General features: G+C 46.2%; 1 protein-coding gene across 8 annotated transcripts in view; it reads right to left on the bottom strand.

Annotated features, from left to right (window-relative positions):
* Positions 1–17065, bottom strand: part of MYOF (myoferlin) — a 210525-nt gene that overhangs the window by 131580 nt on the left and 61880 nt on the right. The gene's annotated exons all lie outside the window — the stretch shown is intronic.

A 17065-nucleotide genomic window follows, 5' to 3' on the forward strand; every position in this document is an offset into this window, starting at 1 on the left:
GCCTTAAAATGTCCAAAACAAACTGTATAGAGGAAATTCTGGACAGCGATATCCTCTCCGGTCAATTGTTTGGATGCCAATGCCTACATGTAATTTCTTTCCTATTCCATTTCTCTAGAAAATAGTGAGCTTAAAAAGACCAAGATGACCATAAAGTCCAAAGTTTAAATATGAAAAAAAATAAAATAAAGGCCGCTATTGATTATTCTGCTGAGCCAAACTAGCCATCTGGGGTTGGTAAAGACTCTTAAGAATACTGTGGTGAGTAAGGAAGATTAAAGAGGGCCTTTCATCTGGCAAAACATTGTGAACCAAGTATCATGATCTGTACAGCGGCACCCAGGGATCTCACTGCACTCATTATCCCTGAGTGCCGCTTCGTTCTGCCGCTATGTCCTCCGGTATGTTCGGTCACTTGGTTGTAGTAAGAGGAGACTGCCCTTGTTCTCCTGGGCGTCTCCTTCTCCTAGGCTGTAGCGCTGGCCAATCGCAGCGCAGGGCTCACAGCCTGGGAAAAAAAAACTCCCAGGCTGTGAGCTCTGCGATGCGATTGGCCAGCGCTACAGCCTGGGAGAAGAAGACGCCCAGGAGAACAAGGGCAGTCTCCTCCTACTATAACCAAGTCTCCGCCTACTATAACCCAGTGATCGAACATACCAGAGGGCATAGTGGGAGAACGGAGCGGCGCCCAGGGATAATAGTAAGTGCAGTGAGATCCCTGGGCGCCGCTGTAGGGATCATGACCCTTAGTTCTGAATTTTTTGCCAGATGAAAGGTCCTCTTTAACAACGGGACTTGACTATTTTAGCCCGTTCATCCACTGGAAATACAAATGACAAGTCTGAGATGTTATCTTCTGGACATTACGAGAAGCCATGTTCAATGGAGAACATAAAAGAACAGGATCACAAGGTTCTAAATTACCTTGTAATATCTATCTATCTATCTATCTAGCCATCTATTTTATTATTATTATTCATTATTTAAGTGCCATTCATTCCATAGCGCTGTACATATGATAAGGGATGCACATACATAATACAGACAATTGCACTAATCATAAACAAGACGAGTTACAAACTGGTACAGAAGGAGAGAGGGCCCTGCCCGTGAGGGCTTACAATCTACATGGTATGGGAGAAGGACACAGTAGGTGCGGGTGAAGTTGGTCATGGCAGTATAGAGGCAGCAGGGTCACTGGTTGTAGGCTTGTCTGAAGAGGTGGGTTTTCAGGTTTCTTTTGAAGGATTCCACTGTAGGTGAGAGTCTGATATGTTGGGGTAGCGAGTTCCAGAGTATGGGGGATGCACGGGAGAAATCTTGGAGGAGATTGTGGGAAGAGGTGATAAGAGGAGAGGAGAGAAGGAGGTCTTGTGAGGATCGGAGAGTGCGTGTGGGGATGTATCAGGAAAGTAGCTCAGAGATGTAGGGAGGGGACAGGTTATGGAAGGCCTTGCATGTATTTGTTAGTTCTTTGAAGTGAATTTGTTGGATTGGCAGAGGGGAGAGGCAGAGGAGTAAAAGGGTGAGAGGTGGATTAGTCGGGCAGCAGAGTTGATAGATTGGAGGGGTGCGTGAGTGCTAGATGGAAGGCTACAGAGGAGAGTGTTGCAGTAGTCTAGGCGGGAGATGATGAGGGCATGTACAAGCATTTTCGCACATTCAAAGTTAAGGAAAGCACGGATGTGGGAGATCTTTTTGAGTTGGAGGCGGCAGGTGGTGGAAAGGGCTTGGATGTGCGGTCAGAAGGAAAGGGCAGAATACAAGGTCACTCCAAGGCAGCGGACTTTGTTGACCGGGGAGAGTGTGCAGCCATTGATCGTGATAGATAGGTCTGTTGGGGGGTTTGAACAAGATGGGGGAAAGATTATGAATTCTGTCTTATCCATGTTAAGTTTTAGAAAGCGGAGGCGAAGAAGGAAGATATAGAAGATAGTCAACACGTTTTTTTTTCTTATGTTTTTAGATATTATCGGTCCTCTCATCAATATTTTTCTCTCTCAAGTCAGTTCACAGACCCTTTTAAAATATACTTTATATTATTTATACTTAAAATAAATGCCCCTTAGTGATGGCTTGATGTCATAGAGTACAGGCCTCTAGCCGGCTGCTCTTATTGTATGATAGCAGTTCTAGTGTAGTGTAAACAAACAACATATATACGATACTGCCACAAATGTTGTTGTGGCAGTATCGTATACATCTTATTTGTTTACACTACACTATCACTGTTAGGGTGTTATAGGAAAAGGAGGGAAGGTACGCGGACAGCGAACCCCACCATCAGGGGTGACCCCTGGGCAAAGGTTAGAAAGAAAGTGTGTATTAGGGAAAGATTTCTTACACCAACCATCTACCTTCCAATTCACATTATACACTGTAAGTCTGTATTGTCTGTATGTCATAACTGTGGCAGATGCTATCATACAATAAGAGCAGCCGGCTAGAGGCCTGTACTCCATGTATGACATCAAGCCACCACTAAGGGGCATTTATTTTACGTATAAATGATATAGAAGATAGACATTGTGGTATTCTTGATAGTAAGGTGGTGATGTCTGGACCAGAGAGGTAGATTTGTGCGTGGTCAGCGTAGGAGTGATACTGAAAGCCATGGGACTCTATGAGCTGTCCCAGGCCAAAAGTGTAGATCGAGAAGAGCAGGGGTCCTAGGACAGAGCCTTGCGGGACACAAACAGAGAGGAAATGAGACTAGGAGGTGGTGCGAGAGTAGGAGACGCTAAACGTCCGGTCTGTGAAGTATGATGTGATCCAGGAGAGGGCCAGGTCAGTGATGCCAAGAGATGAGAGAGTTTGCAACAGAAGGGAGTGGTCAACAGTGTCGAAGGCAGAGGACAGGTCAAGGAGAAGGACAGAGTATTGTTTCTTGGTTTTGGCTGTCAGTAGGTCATTGGTGACTTTGGTAAGGGCAGTCTCAGTTGAGTGGTGGGGTCGGAAGCCAGATTGTAGGTGGTCGAAGAGGGAGCAGGAGGAGAGGGTGAGAGGACAGTTCTGAATGGACATGTTGTTTAAGTAGCTTTGAGGCATACGGAAGAAGTGATATGGGGCGATAACTGGACAAAGAAGATGGGTTAAGTGAAGGCTTTTTGAGGATGGGTGTAATGGTAGCATGTTTAAAAGCAGAGGGGAAGACACCAGAGGTTAGTAATAGGTTGAAGAGATGAGTTAGGGCTGGGATAAACACTGTGGTGAGGTTAGGTATGAGGTGGGATGGGATTGGGTCAAGTGCACAGGTGGTCAGATGAGATTTGGAGAGTAGAGTGGAAAAGTTTTTCTTCTGTAATGGTGGAGAAGTGGGTTTTGGGAGAAGAGGACCGAGCAGTTGTGTAGAAAGTCTATGGGGACTGTGTAGTGAAGCTTTCTCTGATGTGGACTATCTTTTGTTTGAAATATTTGGCAAAGTCCTCAGCTGAGAAGAGGGTGGGGGCGCTGGGGGACGGAGAAGGGAGTTTAACTCTAAAAAGTGCTAAAAAGTTGTTTAGGGCTGTGGGACAGGGAAGATATGAGAGATGAGAAGTAGGCCTGTTTTGCATCAGCGAGTGAGGATTTGAATATGAGGAGGGATTGCTTGTATGCGGTGAAATGATCTTTAGAATGGGATTTCTTCCATCGCTGCTCAGCAGCCCTGGAAGCTTGTCTGAGTTTTTTGGTCAGGTTGGTGTGCCAGGGTTGTCTGTTAATTTTTTGGGTTTTGTTGTGTGTGAGGGGGCAACAGTGTCCAGAGCTATACTTATTGTGGTGTTATATAGGGTGGTAGCAGCACCTGGGTATTGGAGGGAACAGATGGTAGAGAGTGGGAGAAGAGAGTCAGAAAGCAAGCAAAAGTCGAGATGTTTAAGGTTCCTGCGGGGGTGTGCTAGTGTGTGGACCTTGGGCGCATCAGAAGAGACCAATGAAGAGAAGGCAAGTAGGTTGTGGTCGGATAGGGGGAGAGGTGAATTAGAAAGTTTAGATAGGGAGCAGAGGCGGGTAAAGATCAGATCCAGAATGTGACCATCTCTGTGGGTGGGAGCTAAAGACCACTGTGATAGGCCGAAGGAGGAAGAGAGTGACAGGAGTTTAGAGGTGGCTGAGTGGCAGGTGTCAATAGGGATGTTGAAGTCACCTATGATGATAGTGGGGATGTCGGCAGAAAGAAAGTGTAGTAGCCAGGTGTTAAAGTGGTCAAGAAAGATGGTGGCTGGGCCTGGGGGGTGGTAAATGACGACTACTTAAAAGGTTGGAGGGAGAGTAGAGTGTTCTGTGCGAACAGAGTGTACTTCAAATGAGGTGAGGGTAATTGAGGGCGGAAGTGGAGCTGGGCTGTAGGAGCAGGTGTCTGATAGGCGAAGACCAACTCCTCCACCATGTTTGCAGCCGGGGCGGGGGGGGGGGGGGGGTGAGTGAATTGAAATCCCCTATAAGAGTGCAGCAGGGGGAGGAGGTGTCAGAGGGTGTCAGCCATGTTTCTGTGAGACCCAGAAAGGAAAGGTTTTGAGAGATGAAAAGTTCATGAATGTACGACAGTTTGTTACAGACAGAGCGTGCGTTCCATAATGCTCCTGCAAGAGGAATCTATGTATATTATTCCTTACTAAACACAAAGTGTCAGTTGGAAACAAACAGTGATGTGTGCGAGCTCACTTTCATGCCTAAAAGCAATTCCATGGGCTATAAAACAGAGATGTGAAAAGTAACATTATACCACTATAACACTTCTAGGCACCATTTGAAAAAGGTAAGACTATGATTTAAACTTAAAGGGAACCTGTCACCAAAGAATGTGATGCAATCTGAAAGCACCATGCTATAGAGCAGGAAAGGCAGAGTGGATTGATATATATTTTTGAGGGAAAAGATTCAGTAAAACTTGAAATTTTTAGGTTTACATCTGCAGCCTTATGAAGTGCTATCGGTACAGGGAGGGAGGTGTCTGACAGCTATCTCTGTATACACACAATGCTATCAATCACTGGTAGAGATGAGCGAATTTCAGATTTTGTGCTCCCCTAAGTTTCATATTTGAGTCCTCTCCTGCATAACGGAAACGGGACGGATTCGTTATGCAGCCCATAGACTTCTATTCTGATGGAGTGAGTAACGGAATACCTCTAAAGGCATTTAGTTATGCATTCCGTCATAGAATTGCGTTATGGTCCATGGTAACGGAATCCATAACGCAATTCACTTTTAACCAATAAATTAAAGTGTCAACTAATTTCATAAGCAGAAATTGGCTTATCGCTAATCACTGGTAACACATCACTGGTACAGATGCTGTTCATAGAAGGTAGAAAAGGCAGAGATATAAATGTATAAATTACAGGTTTTACTGAATCTTTTCCCACAATACTATCTCCACGGTGCTGTCAGATTGCATTTTTTGGTGACAAGTCCTCTTGAAGGGATTTTTCCAGGATAAGAAAAAAATATATAAAATAATATTAATGATATACTGTAGAGCATGTGTGATCAACCCTTCCTAAAGGTTTCAATGGTTTTCCCCACTCCATACTAATATGCTGTCTATAACCTACTCCCTCTCCCTGCTGCTATCTCTAACACCAAGAGAAGGGAGGGAAAGAGCAGAGAGGCAACAGAGCATTAGCAGTGAAATGATAGTTCCAGGTCAGAACCTGCAGGACAGCCAGCTACGTAGGGGAATTTCACAGACTACAACAGCAAAATTGTAGGAATCATTTCATTTCATGAAGGCCATTTGAAAAGTTGCTTAACTTTCCATTTAGGAAGTGCAATATCACAGACCTGGGATTATCTGAAATTGTTTTAGATGCAGTGTTATGTAATGTACTGTTATGTTATGCCATGCATTCCAGCAGGTGAGTAATGGTTGCCAATGGTTGGCAGGAACAGGGCTAAACAAACACCCTGTCTCTCGCCTCTAGTAGTAGACTGGTCCTGCCTCCTGCCAGGAGGGGGAGCTCCAGTCTTGCGAGTCGAGGGAGTTCATATTCTGATAGTGGATGAGTGAGGAAGCATATGTCAGAGCTCCCACTCCCAGGAACTGTATCTTATTCCCCTGTGAGACCAACACTCCAGAGGCAAACTCAGGAATCAGATATTCTTCTAGTGGGAGAACTTAATCCTGCATCAAGACAACACTTGAGAGACAAGACAGCAGAGTGATCAGCTAAATACAGCTCTACAGACACTGCTGCAAGGTGAAGGACAACAGCTCAGACACCACCACCTCCTAAACCATCTCTAGGCCAGACTAACATTAAGCCTGTACTACAATGGACACCTATATCCACAAGTGATTGCTAGTGCCAACCTATTGTCATCCACCCAGCCACCATACCTTCTTAACTGGTGTCAGAGAAAATGCACTTTATATTTATTGCTGTTGGATGTGCCACAAGTTATATTTTGCACTAAATACATTTACTTCTGACCTTATTCTTCAATCTACACTTCACTGCACCGTGCACCAAACCCCAGGAAGCGATGGCCTGAAGGACTACACAATGACAACACCTCATCAGGGCCACTACCACTCCCATCCTCTTCTCCGGCTCCTCAGGGGCTCGTTGCAGAAGCAAACAAATAGAAGTCAGTAACAGCTTTTTCAGAGTTTCTTGTTGCATTGCAAACATTGGATATTAAATAGTAAACCTTTCAGAAAGGTTACAAAGTCCTTAAAAAATAAATAAATAAAAAATAAATAATATGAAGACCGCAGTTTGAGCAGAGGCTCAGATCTTGCTGAAGCAAGTAGAGTTTTCTTTGGAAATTAGTCTGGGAAATCAGCCAAAACTAACTAACTGTAGACACATAAAATATGGAGATCCTCAGAGCAGAAAGTAAAATGCCTCAGTGACGGTGTGTACAGGGAAAGCTCCTCCGCACCAAGCCGTTGCCACTGAACTCAAGGTCAACAAGACATAGCACATTCTTTGCTTAGAAGCAAAATGAGACAAAAACAATAGTTTATCCGGTAATCACTGTACGAAGAGGACATCAGTATACAGTCACATGTCTATAGGCTTTATCCAAATACAGCAGGTGTACATGTATTCATTTATTAAATATTGCAGTGTGCAAAACACTTTGGTACCTTCACAAAATGGACAAACATTTGGGGACAACTGTTCAAATTAGTGCAGAGGAATAAGTTAACGCTTGTGGGCCTCAATGCAACATTTGTTACAGGGCCCTCACCATACCTGCCATGTGCCTTTTATGATACTGTGTCTTCCTGTGATGGGCCTTTGGGATCTCTCAACCAACCAGGCATCCAATACGACTACCATCTCTGCTCCACCTAAAGTACATCTGGGTTTACCCAATATTAGTCCAAGAGCTGCCATGAGCATTATGGGTTGAGTTTCCAGTGCTAAGCAGCCAGAGGTGGACTGCCACAAAATAGTGATACAAGTATATTTCTCACAGGTCGTAGAACCAGGGGCGGGCTGGGCCGGGGGGCAGGGAGGCAATTGCCCCCCAGGCCGCCCGAAATAAACGGCCACTGGGCCGACCGTCTTAAAAAAAAAAAAAAATTATTTTTTTTTATTTTTTTTTTTTTTTTTTTTATTCTTCAGGGCCGCACCGCCGATCATCACCACAGGCGGCGCGGCCCTGGATGTCATTGCGGCCGTGCTGTGTGCTGTGGGGCAGGGGAGGGAGAGGCGTGTCCCTCCCCTGTTCTTCTGATAGGCCGCAGGCACTAATGCCTGCAGCCTATCAGAGGCCGGCTCAGGCAGAGCAATGACGTCATTATCATTGCGACGCCTGAGCCGGGCAGCACACAGCAGGGACACAGGCCAGAAGAGGCTGCATCGCTGCTGATGGAGGTAAGTATTAGTGTTGTTTTTTTTTTCTTCTTTGCAGGGGGCTGGCACTATTGGGGGGGATCTGGCACTATAAGGGGGGCTGGCACTATGGGGGGATCTGGCACTATGGGGGGGGATCTGGCACTTTGGGGGAGCTAGCACTATGGGGGGGCACTATAGGGGGAGCTGGCACTATAGGGGGGGCTGGAACTATGGGGGAGCTGGCACTATGGGGGGGCTGGCACTATGGGGGGGCTGGTACTATAGGGGGGGCTGGTACTATAGGGGGGGCTGACACTATGGGGGGCTGTCACTATAAGGGGGCTGGCACTATGGGGGAGGAGCTGGCACTATGGGGGGGCTGGCACTATAGGGGGGCTGGCACTATGGGGGGGGGGATCTGGCACTATGGGGGGGATTTGGCACTATGGGGGGATTTGGCACTAAGGTGGGGAATCTGGCACTTTGGGGGAGCTGGCACTATGGGGGGGGCTGACACTATGGGGGACTGGCACTATAAGGGGGCTGGCACTATGGGGGGGGGCTGGCACTATGGGGTAGGAGCTGGCACTATGGGGGGGCTTGCACTATAGGGGAGCTGGCACTATGGGGGGGGCTGGCACCACGGGGGGGGGGCTGGCACTATGGGGGAGATGGCACTATAAGGGGGCTGGCACTATGGGTGAAGTGGCACTATGGGGGGGGCTGACACTATAAAGGGGCTGGCACTATAAGGGGGCTGGCACTATGGGGTAGGAGCTGGCACTATGGGGGGGCTGGCACTACGGGGGGGGCTGGCACTATGGGGGAGCTGGCACTATAAGGGGGCTGGCACTATGGGTGAAGTGGCACTATGGGGGGGCTGACACTATAAAGGGGCTGGCACTATAAGGGGGCTGGCACTATAAGGGGGCTGGCACTATGGGGGGGGGGTGGCACTATGGGGTAGGAGCTGGCACTATAAGGGGGCTGGCACTATGGGGGGGCTGCCACTATGGGGGGCCTGGCACTATGGGGGGCTTGTACTATGGGGGGGGAGCTGGCACTATGGGGGCATTTCTTGCTGGCACATTATGGGGGGGCACCATGGGGGACAGGAGCACTATGGGGGTATCTGGGGGCTCTAAAGGGGCTTTTTTTTAATTATTGGCACATTCTGGGGGGCACTATAGGGGAGAGCAGCACTATGGGGCATCTGGGGTTACTATAGGGGCATTATTTGGGGGCACTATGGGGAAGTGGGGGCTCTAAAGGGGCCTTTTGTATTGGAACATTATGGGGGGCACTATGGCATTTGGTAGCACTAAGGGGGCATTTTTTACTGGCACATTATGGCAGGCACTATAGGGGAGAGCGGCACTATGGGGCATTATTTGGGGGCACTATGGGGGAGTGGAGCACTATTGGGGCATATGGTGGCACTAAGAAGGGAAATTTTTTTACTGGCACATTGTGGGGGAGAGGAGCACTATAGGGGCATCTGCTGGGGGTACTAAGGGGCATTTTTTTACTGGCATATTATGGGGGACACTATGGGGAAGGGGGAGAGGAGCAGTATGAGTGCATTTACTGGGGCACTATATAGGGGTATTTTATACTGGCATACATTATGGGGACATTAGCTCAACTGCGGGCACTAAGCGGGGGTATTTCATGTACTGTCATATTATAGGGAAAATTAGTACTACTAGGGGGTATTATGGTGAGCTTTACTACTACTGGGGGGCTATGAGGAACATGATTACTAGGGCACTATTGGGGCATTATTACTACTAAGTGTGCTCTGGCAGATAATTATTTCTATTGGTGGGATTTTGGGGGGCATTGTTACTTTGGGGGCACCCTGGCACAGTATCAGCTTAGCACAATTATTTTTGGGGGACATTATCTTTATACTATTAGTGTCTGGGCGCAGTTATTTTTTAGAGCACTGTGTGCCAATAATTGTTTAAGGGGGCACTATCTGTGTGGTAGTAGTATTCCCAGGGGTACTGTTTCTGCAGTATAGTATTGGGGGTGGCAGGAAACTAATGTCTGTTTCTCAATCTCTGCAGAGACGGGAGATGGCTGAAAAATCATCATGGCGGTCTGGTCTGAATGGAGAAGATGAGGAAAAAGAACGTCTACAACAAAGGTGACATTGGATGTAAGAGGTATGTGGTGCTATGTAGGAGAGGAGATGCTCCGGCTCCTCCCCCTGCCATTTGCAGAAGGAGGATTCAGAGCTGGGTGAGGATGACGAAAGGGGGCAGCAGGCCACGGGCGGGTGGCAGATGGTGGGGGGGAACCACAAGCCTTAAGCAGGATCTGGGGAGGGAGGAGAGCGGAGGAGCTTCCTGGCTGTAGCTTGTTGTATAAGCAGGCAGTGCAGCCAGGACAGGTCCCCCCCTCTCCGTATGATGTGTAGACAGGCCTCAACTATAGAATGTCAGCTGTACAGTGTGTGTTGGGAGTGGCCTATTAAATGTAGGAGGGGCTTTTAATAATGGGCGGGGCTAAAAATGGGCCACTTGACTGGATTTGCCCCCCAGGACTAAGGCTGCCAGCCCTCCCCTGCGTAGAACTTATGGGTTTTCCTAAGCCAAGGGCCTTTCGCCACTGCCCAAACACTGGGTCTGGTACTGTAGCTTAGCCTCACTGAGGTGAAGGAAACAGAGATGTATAATCAGGCATGGCCACGTGGAGAAGAGCAGTGTAAGGAAGGGGCCTTAGCCCTTTCATCATGATCTCCTTGGATCATGCATTGATGGCATATCCTGAAGTTATGAAACACCTATAAAGAACAGGCACTCAATCCTCGCAGGTGCAGGAGGGAACATCTGAGAACACCGAAGAGGAAACGTGTACTCTGCAAACACTATATGGTTAAAAAAAATCAGCTTTATCATACATCATAAGTAAAAATCACACATATTTGGTAAAGATAAAAAACACCACATGACAAGACACCTACTAAGGTCAGAAATAATTGGACCAATGCAGATCAGTCATACAATGCAGGTGGCATAAGGCCACAATGGAGGGATACAGATTTACAGAACCAGTAGGCACCACAAACACCAGCCCCAACACGTGTTTCGTGTTGTTCCTCAGGGGGACAGAGCTATCCTGGAGTTAGGATAGCAATGATTTATTCGGGGAAAACGCCTTTAAGAAGCATGTCAATGCACCCAAGTGGTAACCATGAAAAATAGAGTCCGATATGGGACAACTTCACTGACAGAGCCCTGACTAAAACTATATCAAATACTTCAGATAACTGAGCTTTACTGCCAACATCTGTTCAAGGCGTCACTAATTTTGTCTTGATTTAATTAAAATTCCTGGCAAAAAATTCCAATATACTTTAGGGGTTTTAATAGTTAAGATGATAAAGGGAACCTGGCACCATGAAAGTGCAGGGCGATCTGTTCACGGCTTGCTACAGAGCAGAAGGAGCCGAGTAGACAGAGATATATATATATATATATATATATATATATATATATATATATATATATATATATATATATACACACACACACACACACACACACACACACACACACAGTAGTTTGGATGGAAAAGATTGTGCAATTATAATTAGATATGAGTGAAGTTTTGGAAAATTAGATTTGGCTGCTTTGACGAATTTAAAAAATTACCAAAAATGGTTTGCATTTTGCGGGTGCTATGACAGGGAACTCCCCATCATTGTACCCCTCAGATACTGCGTTTATTAATGATCGCTGAATCTGAGAGTAATAATACAGTGTAAAATTAACAAAAAATATAAAAATAAAATCATACTTACCGCCTCCATTTGCTTGCGACGGTCTGGCCGCCACCACCTTGCTTGAAGATCCACGCATGAGATTTCGGCCAAGATCTTCAATCAAAATGGCGGCGGCCGACCCATTGCAAGTAAATGGCAAATATATTTTTTTTTTGTTTTTTTACACTATTTCAGGTCAAAACGATTTGCTACCATGAAGCACGAGGAAATTTGGCTTTGCGTTGATCAAATTAGAAATGCGGATCGAATTCCACTTCGCTGGATTCAATTTGCTCATCTACAATTATAATTTATTAATTTAAATCCCTGCCTGCTCTTTCTAAGCATGGTAGTCCATTGGGCAGTCCTAATTAATGACTGAGGGCACTTATACAGCGAAGGCCATCAATCCCTGATAAGACCACCCACTGGACTCCCAAGGATAGAAAAAGCAGAAATATAAAACTTTTAAATTGTACTAAATCTTTTCCCAGAAAACTATATATCAGTCTGCTCAGCTCCTCCTGCTCTATACCATGTTGTACGCAGATTTCCCTGCATTTCATGGTGGCAGGCTTTGATTAAGGGTCCATTCACATGTCTGCAAAATGGATCCGCATCCGTTCCACAATTTTGTGGAACGGGTGCAGACCCATTAATTTTCAATGGGGCCGGAATGTGCTGTCCGCATCCGCACTTCCGCATCAGTGCTTCAGTTTCCTTAAAAAACTAGAACATGTCCTATTCTTGTCCGCAATTGCGGACAAGATTAGCCATCTTTTATTATAGTGCCGGCGATGTGCAGAATGGCCATTGCCGGTGTCAGTGTTTTGCGGATCCGCAAAACACTTGCGGACGTGTGAATGGACCCTAAACCAGCACATGATTGGCACCGGCAGCATCTCACATCATCCAAAATTTTATTGCGACCTCAAGACATAATACGACAAATACAGCAACGTTTCGGCTGATACTCAGCCTTTGTCAAGCTTGACAAAGGCTGAGTATCAGCCGAAACGCTGCTGTATTTGTCGTATTATGTCTTGAGGTCGCAATAAAATTTGGATGATGCGAGATGCTGCCGGTGCCAATCTTGCTTTTCGCTTATCTCATGGCCTGCTGGATCGTGGGTCAATGGTGAGGCTGTTGCATTGTGTGTTTACATCGACCAAGGACGGTGTGGTGCTGCTTCTACTTATATTTTACTCCTAAACCAGCACATGTCATGCCCCTTGTCAGTGAAGTACAGCTCAGCCTAGACCAGTCTTCCTTGCCTGTGCATGCAAGGCTCCATATCTCTCCAGACAAGACTTCACACGAGGATTGCCTTATCTTTCTCTCCCATAAAGGATTAGATGAGGGGGGGGGGGGGGGGGGGCGTCCAGAGCATATAGTCTGTGTGGTGACATGAACCAGCTCCAGGTATATTGAGTTGTTGAGTGCATTTCCTTCTAATATCTTGCTCAATATAAAATACATACTGTACGTGAAGCATTGCTGACCACAGCAGGAAAGCTGCTCAGGATATTCTTACTGTATAGGAATGTTTAACGGAAATTTGTCAAGACTCGAACCAGATGATTGTGCTCGGCAACTGCATCACCACATTCCAGGAAAGAGACATTTCTACCACTATGAAATGCTATGAAACACTAGGTACTGAAATGGAGCCAGATGTAGCACACCTTTCAGCTGCAACAGTGACTTCACTTCCTCACATTTAGCAATGCTTCCCTACTGACACTCAGGACTCTGCATTTATTAGAACACAATTTGTGGTTTTCAGTCTTCATATTCTGTCCCAGGCCAAGCACAGACTTACAGATACAGGGGCATATTTATTAAGACGCTGGTCTTAATAACCCCTTTACCGGCCTCTACATAACTTCGTCTGATCCACCGCCACTTCTAAATGCTTCCGAGCTGTCTTGCATTTAGACTATTTTCTATGCAAAAACCTGCTGGCCCATCCCCGACACCGCCACTTTTTTTAAGCCTGGCATGAGCGGGGAAGAAGCCGCAACATGGCATGCAAAAATCTGCGCCAGATAATTACCCCTATAGTTTCCAACTGTGACCATTAACAAGTACAACACAGATTGATGATGAACACTCACATCTGACCCCATGGTTTCTTTCACTGGAGGGATTTTCCTTCCATCCAGGTGAGCTACATGCACAACAACGTTGTTTGTTTCAGTGTCAGTTCAGGTTTTTTTGCGGATAGGATGCGGACCCATTTATTTCAATGGGTCCGCAAAAACGCGGACAGCACACAAAAAAAAAAAAAAAAAAAAAGTGCATGACCTATTTTTTTTCTAGTTTGCGGACAAGGATAGGCATTATTACAAAGGAACCACAAAAAAAAAAAAAAAAAAAAAAACACGGATACCATACGAAACGTCATCCTTTTATTTGCGGATCCACAATTTGCGGACCGCAAAACATACGGTCGTGTGCATGTAGCCTTAAATTGCATTGCAGAATGTCTTCTGTTTAGTATATTGTTGCCCGAACCTGCTAAGAACGGTGGGCTAATGTATATGGGGAGTTCCCGACTCCCAATAGATGATGCTGTGGTAAAGAATGTGAACTGAATATTCTTTTTTGTTCTCTCTGGAGATAAGCCAGAAGTGTCTGACAGCAGCTTTCTCCTCTCTCCCCATGGACAACATATACACACACAGCTGAATTATACATGTGTGTGAAGGACGTCAGAAGAAATACCTTGTTTTCCCGAAAATAAGCCCTACCCCAATAACAAGCCCTAGCGCTATTTTGCAGGGTTTTTGGGAGTAGGCTTAAAATATAAGCCCTACTCCAAAAATAAGCCCTAGATACAGCCGTATTATTATTTTTTATATAAAAGGGAAAGTGGGGGAAATGTGCGGGCTGCAGAAGCTCAGGAGCGCTCACTAATGGCGCTCACTCCTGAGCTGCCATGAAACTGGGGGCGGGAAGGCAGCGCAGGCTTCAGTGAAGCCGCCAGTGGGCGGGCTGGCAGCTTCACTAAATGCGAAATTATGCCGGCAGCCCGCGTTTACCTTCACTTTCACGTTGGGGGCGCTGGCGGCTTCTCTGTATGCCCTGTACTGCCGCCAGCCCACACGTTCTTACTTTCATGAAGGAGGCAGCAGGAGGATCTTCTTCTCCTCTCTGCTGCCTGGAGAAGCTCCCTACATCTCTCCCGGGCCGTATCTGATCTCCCTGGTACCGTAGATTGCTGCCCAGGTCCCTTGGGTAAGGACAGCTTAGGGGCAATATACGGTACCAGAATGAAAAATGTGTGGCAAATATGACTATAAGCCCCCTCATCCATAGGAATGCACCCATGTACTGCAGCATATGGGTGCATTCCTATGGATGAGGGGAGTTATAGTCATATTTAATATAAACACTGTCCAGGGACTGTTCTGTAATGGGCATGTGTCTATATAAAATATGTTCATGGAGCCAAAATAAGCCCTACCCCAATAATAATCCCTAACCCTTTTTTCTGAGAAAAAAAATTATATAAGACCCTGTCTTATTTTCGGGGAAACACGGTAGCTGTCGGGCAAACAATTGTTCAGCTGTTGAATGTGTATGGTCACTCGGCCAACTCAAAAGGGGCTTTCCAGGGGTAGTATATTGATGGTCTATCCTCTGGATAGGTCATCAGTATCAGATTGTTCGTTGTCCTTCTCCTTCTCCTGGCACTCCTGACAATGAACTGTTTGAAGAGGCATCGGTGCTCCATCGAGTCCTGCAGCCTCTTACTCAATGGGCCTGGGCTGCAATACCAAGCACAGCCACTATACAATGTATGGCACTGTGCTCGGTAAGCTATGATGAGGCTGCAGCGCACACCGGAGTCTCTTGACCTCTACAAACAGCTAAAATCTCTATTGATCTGATATTGATTACCTATCCTGAGGACAGGTCATCAATATTGTACTCCTGGAAAACCCATTTAAGGTCTGAATGATGCTTGTGGTTGAGTAGGAAACTACCAAAGTGCACCAACCTGTACCCACAAGCTTAATGGCCACATTGAAAGCTGTGTCATGCTACTTCCTTGTACTAAAAGTATGAGCCATATATCCCTCCTCTGCTCTTACACCAAGCTATACTACATCTGAAGACCAAACGTTCAGTGTTCACTGTTGATTATAAGGCAAGGGTTCCTCAGAATGTTCTGCAACTTTTGTTAGGGTTCTGTAGATGACAACAGGTGCAAGTGCCAATCCCATAGTCATAGGAGTTTGGCCTTTAGTTACTCAACATGCCCATTAAAATTGTTCTCATGGTAGATAAGTGGACACCAAGTGTCTGTAGCGGCTTCTTCCCTTATCTTATGGACACCACCTGCACACTCAGCAGAGGAAGGGGGGAGAGACAGGGACCACTCCACTGCATGAACATGGTGGACCCATAAGTATTTTTTCAATACTCCTATTAACCATAAGGTAGGGGAAGGCTGAGCTGATCGTACATGTGTATATGCAGTTGACAGGCTGATAGTTATCCACGGCCCCCTTAAAGCTGCCAAACGTTTAGCTCAAAGTTATTCAACATGCCCAATCCTTTTGTTAGCAGGGGAGATGAGCAAGCTTCAGAGATGGAACTATTTTTCCCAGTGGTCTTGTAAAGGGATTCAGGGTTGGAATCTGACCAACGTCTGCATGAATGGAGTGGGTGGGTTTTCTCCAGCTTTCTATAAAATTGGGTCTAGTGTGAAGGTGCCTGAGGGAATATAGATTCTGAGAGTGAGACTAGTTAGGGAGATATCTAATGGTGACAATCTTTTTACAGCACTGAGGGAATATAATAGGGCAATGAAAGAAATGCAAGAAATAATAAAACCAAAATCAATAATTAGAAATATCGATTGGTTTCAGCTCAATCTTATCTGTTCCATTAACTTTAAGGCCTCTTTACATCTCCGTCAAGGAGGTCCGGCTGCCTGATCTGGACTAAAAAAAAAAAAACATTGCATGCAACAGTTTTTGTCCAGCCAAAACCAAGCATTTATGCCAGAAAGTGGCTGGATTACTGCTGGACCTCATGACAGTCCATGGAGATCTGGCAGTGAAGTACAGAATCCGGCAATGTTGGATTCTGCGATATACGGCAGGCTGCTCTCTGCCGGACATCCTTGACGGAGATGTGAACTCAGCCTAATTGGACACGTTTAAAAAATGTACGTGCTAGATAATCATTACTACCACTCGGATAACCAAGACTCTGTCATGTGCAGCAAAGTAAGGCCTCATGCACACAACCATGCCGTTTTTTGCGGTCCGCAAACCGCGGATCCGCAAAAAACGGAAGCCGCCCATGTTGCCTTCCGAAATTTGTGGAACGGAACGGGCGCCGGCAATATAAATGCCTATTCTTGTCCGCAAAGCGCGGACAAGAATAGGACAGGTTATATTTTTTTAGCGGGGCCGCGGAACAGAGCCACGGATGCGGACAGCACACTGAGTGCTGTCCGCATCTTTTGCGGGACCATTGAAGTGAATGGGTCCGCATCCGA

This window comes from Bufo bufo, chromosome 6, assembly GCF_905171765.1.
Source record: "Bufo bufo chromosome 6, aBufBuf1.1, whole genome shotgun sequence".
Lineage (NCBI taxonomy): Eukaryota > Metazoa > Chordata > Amphibia > Anura > Bufonidae > Bufo > Bufo bufo.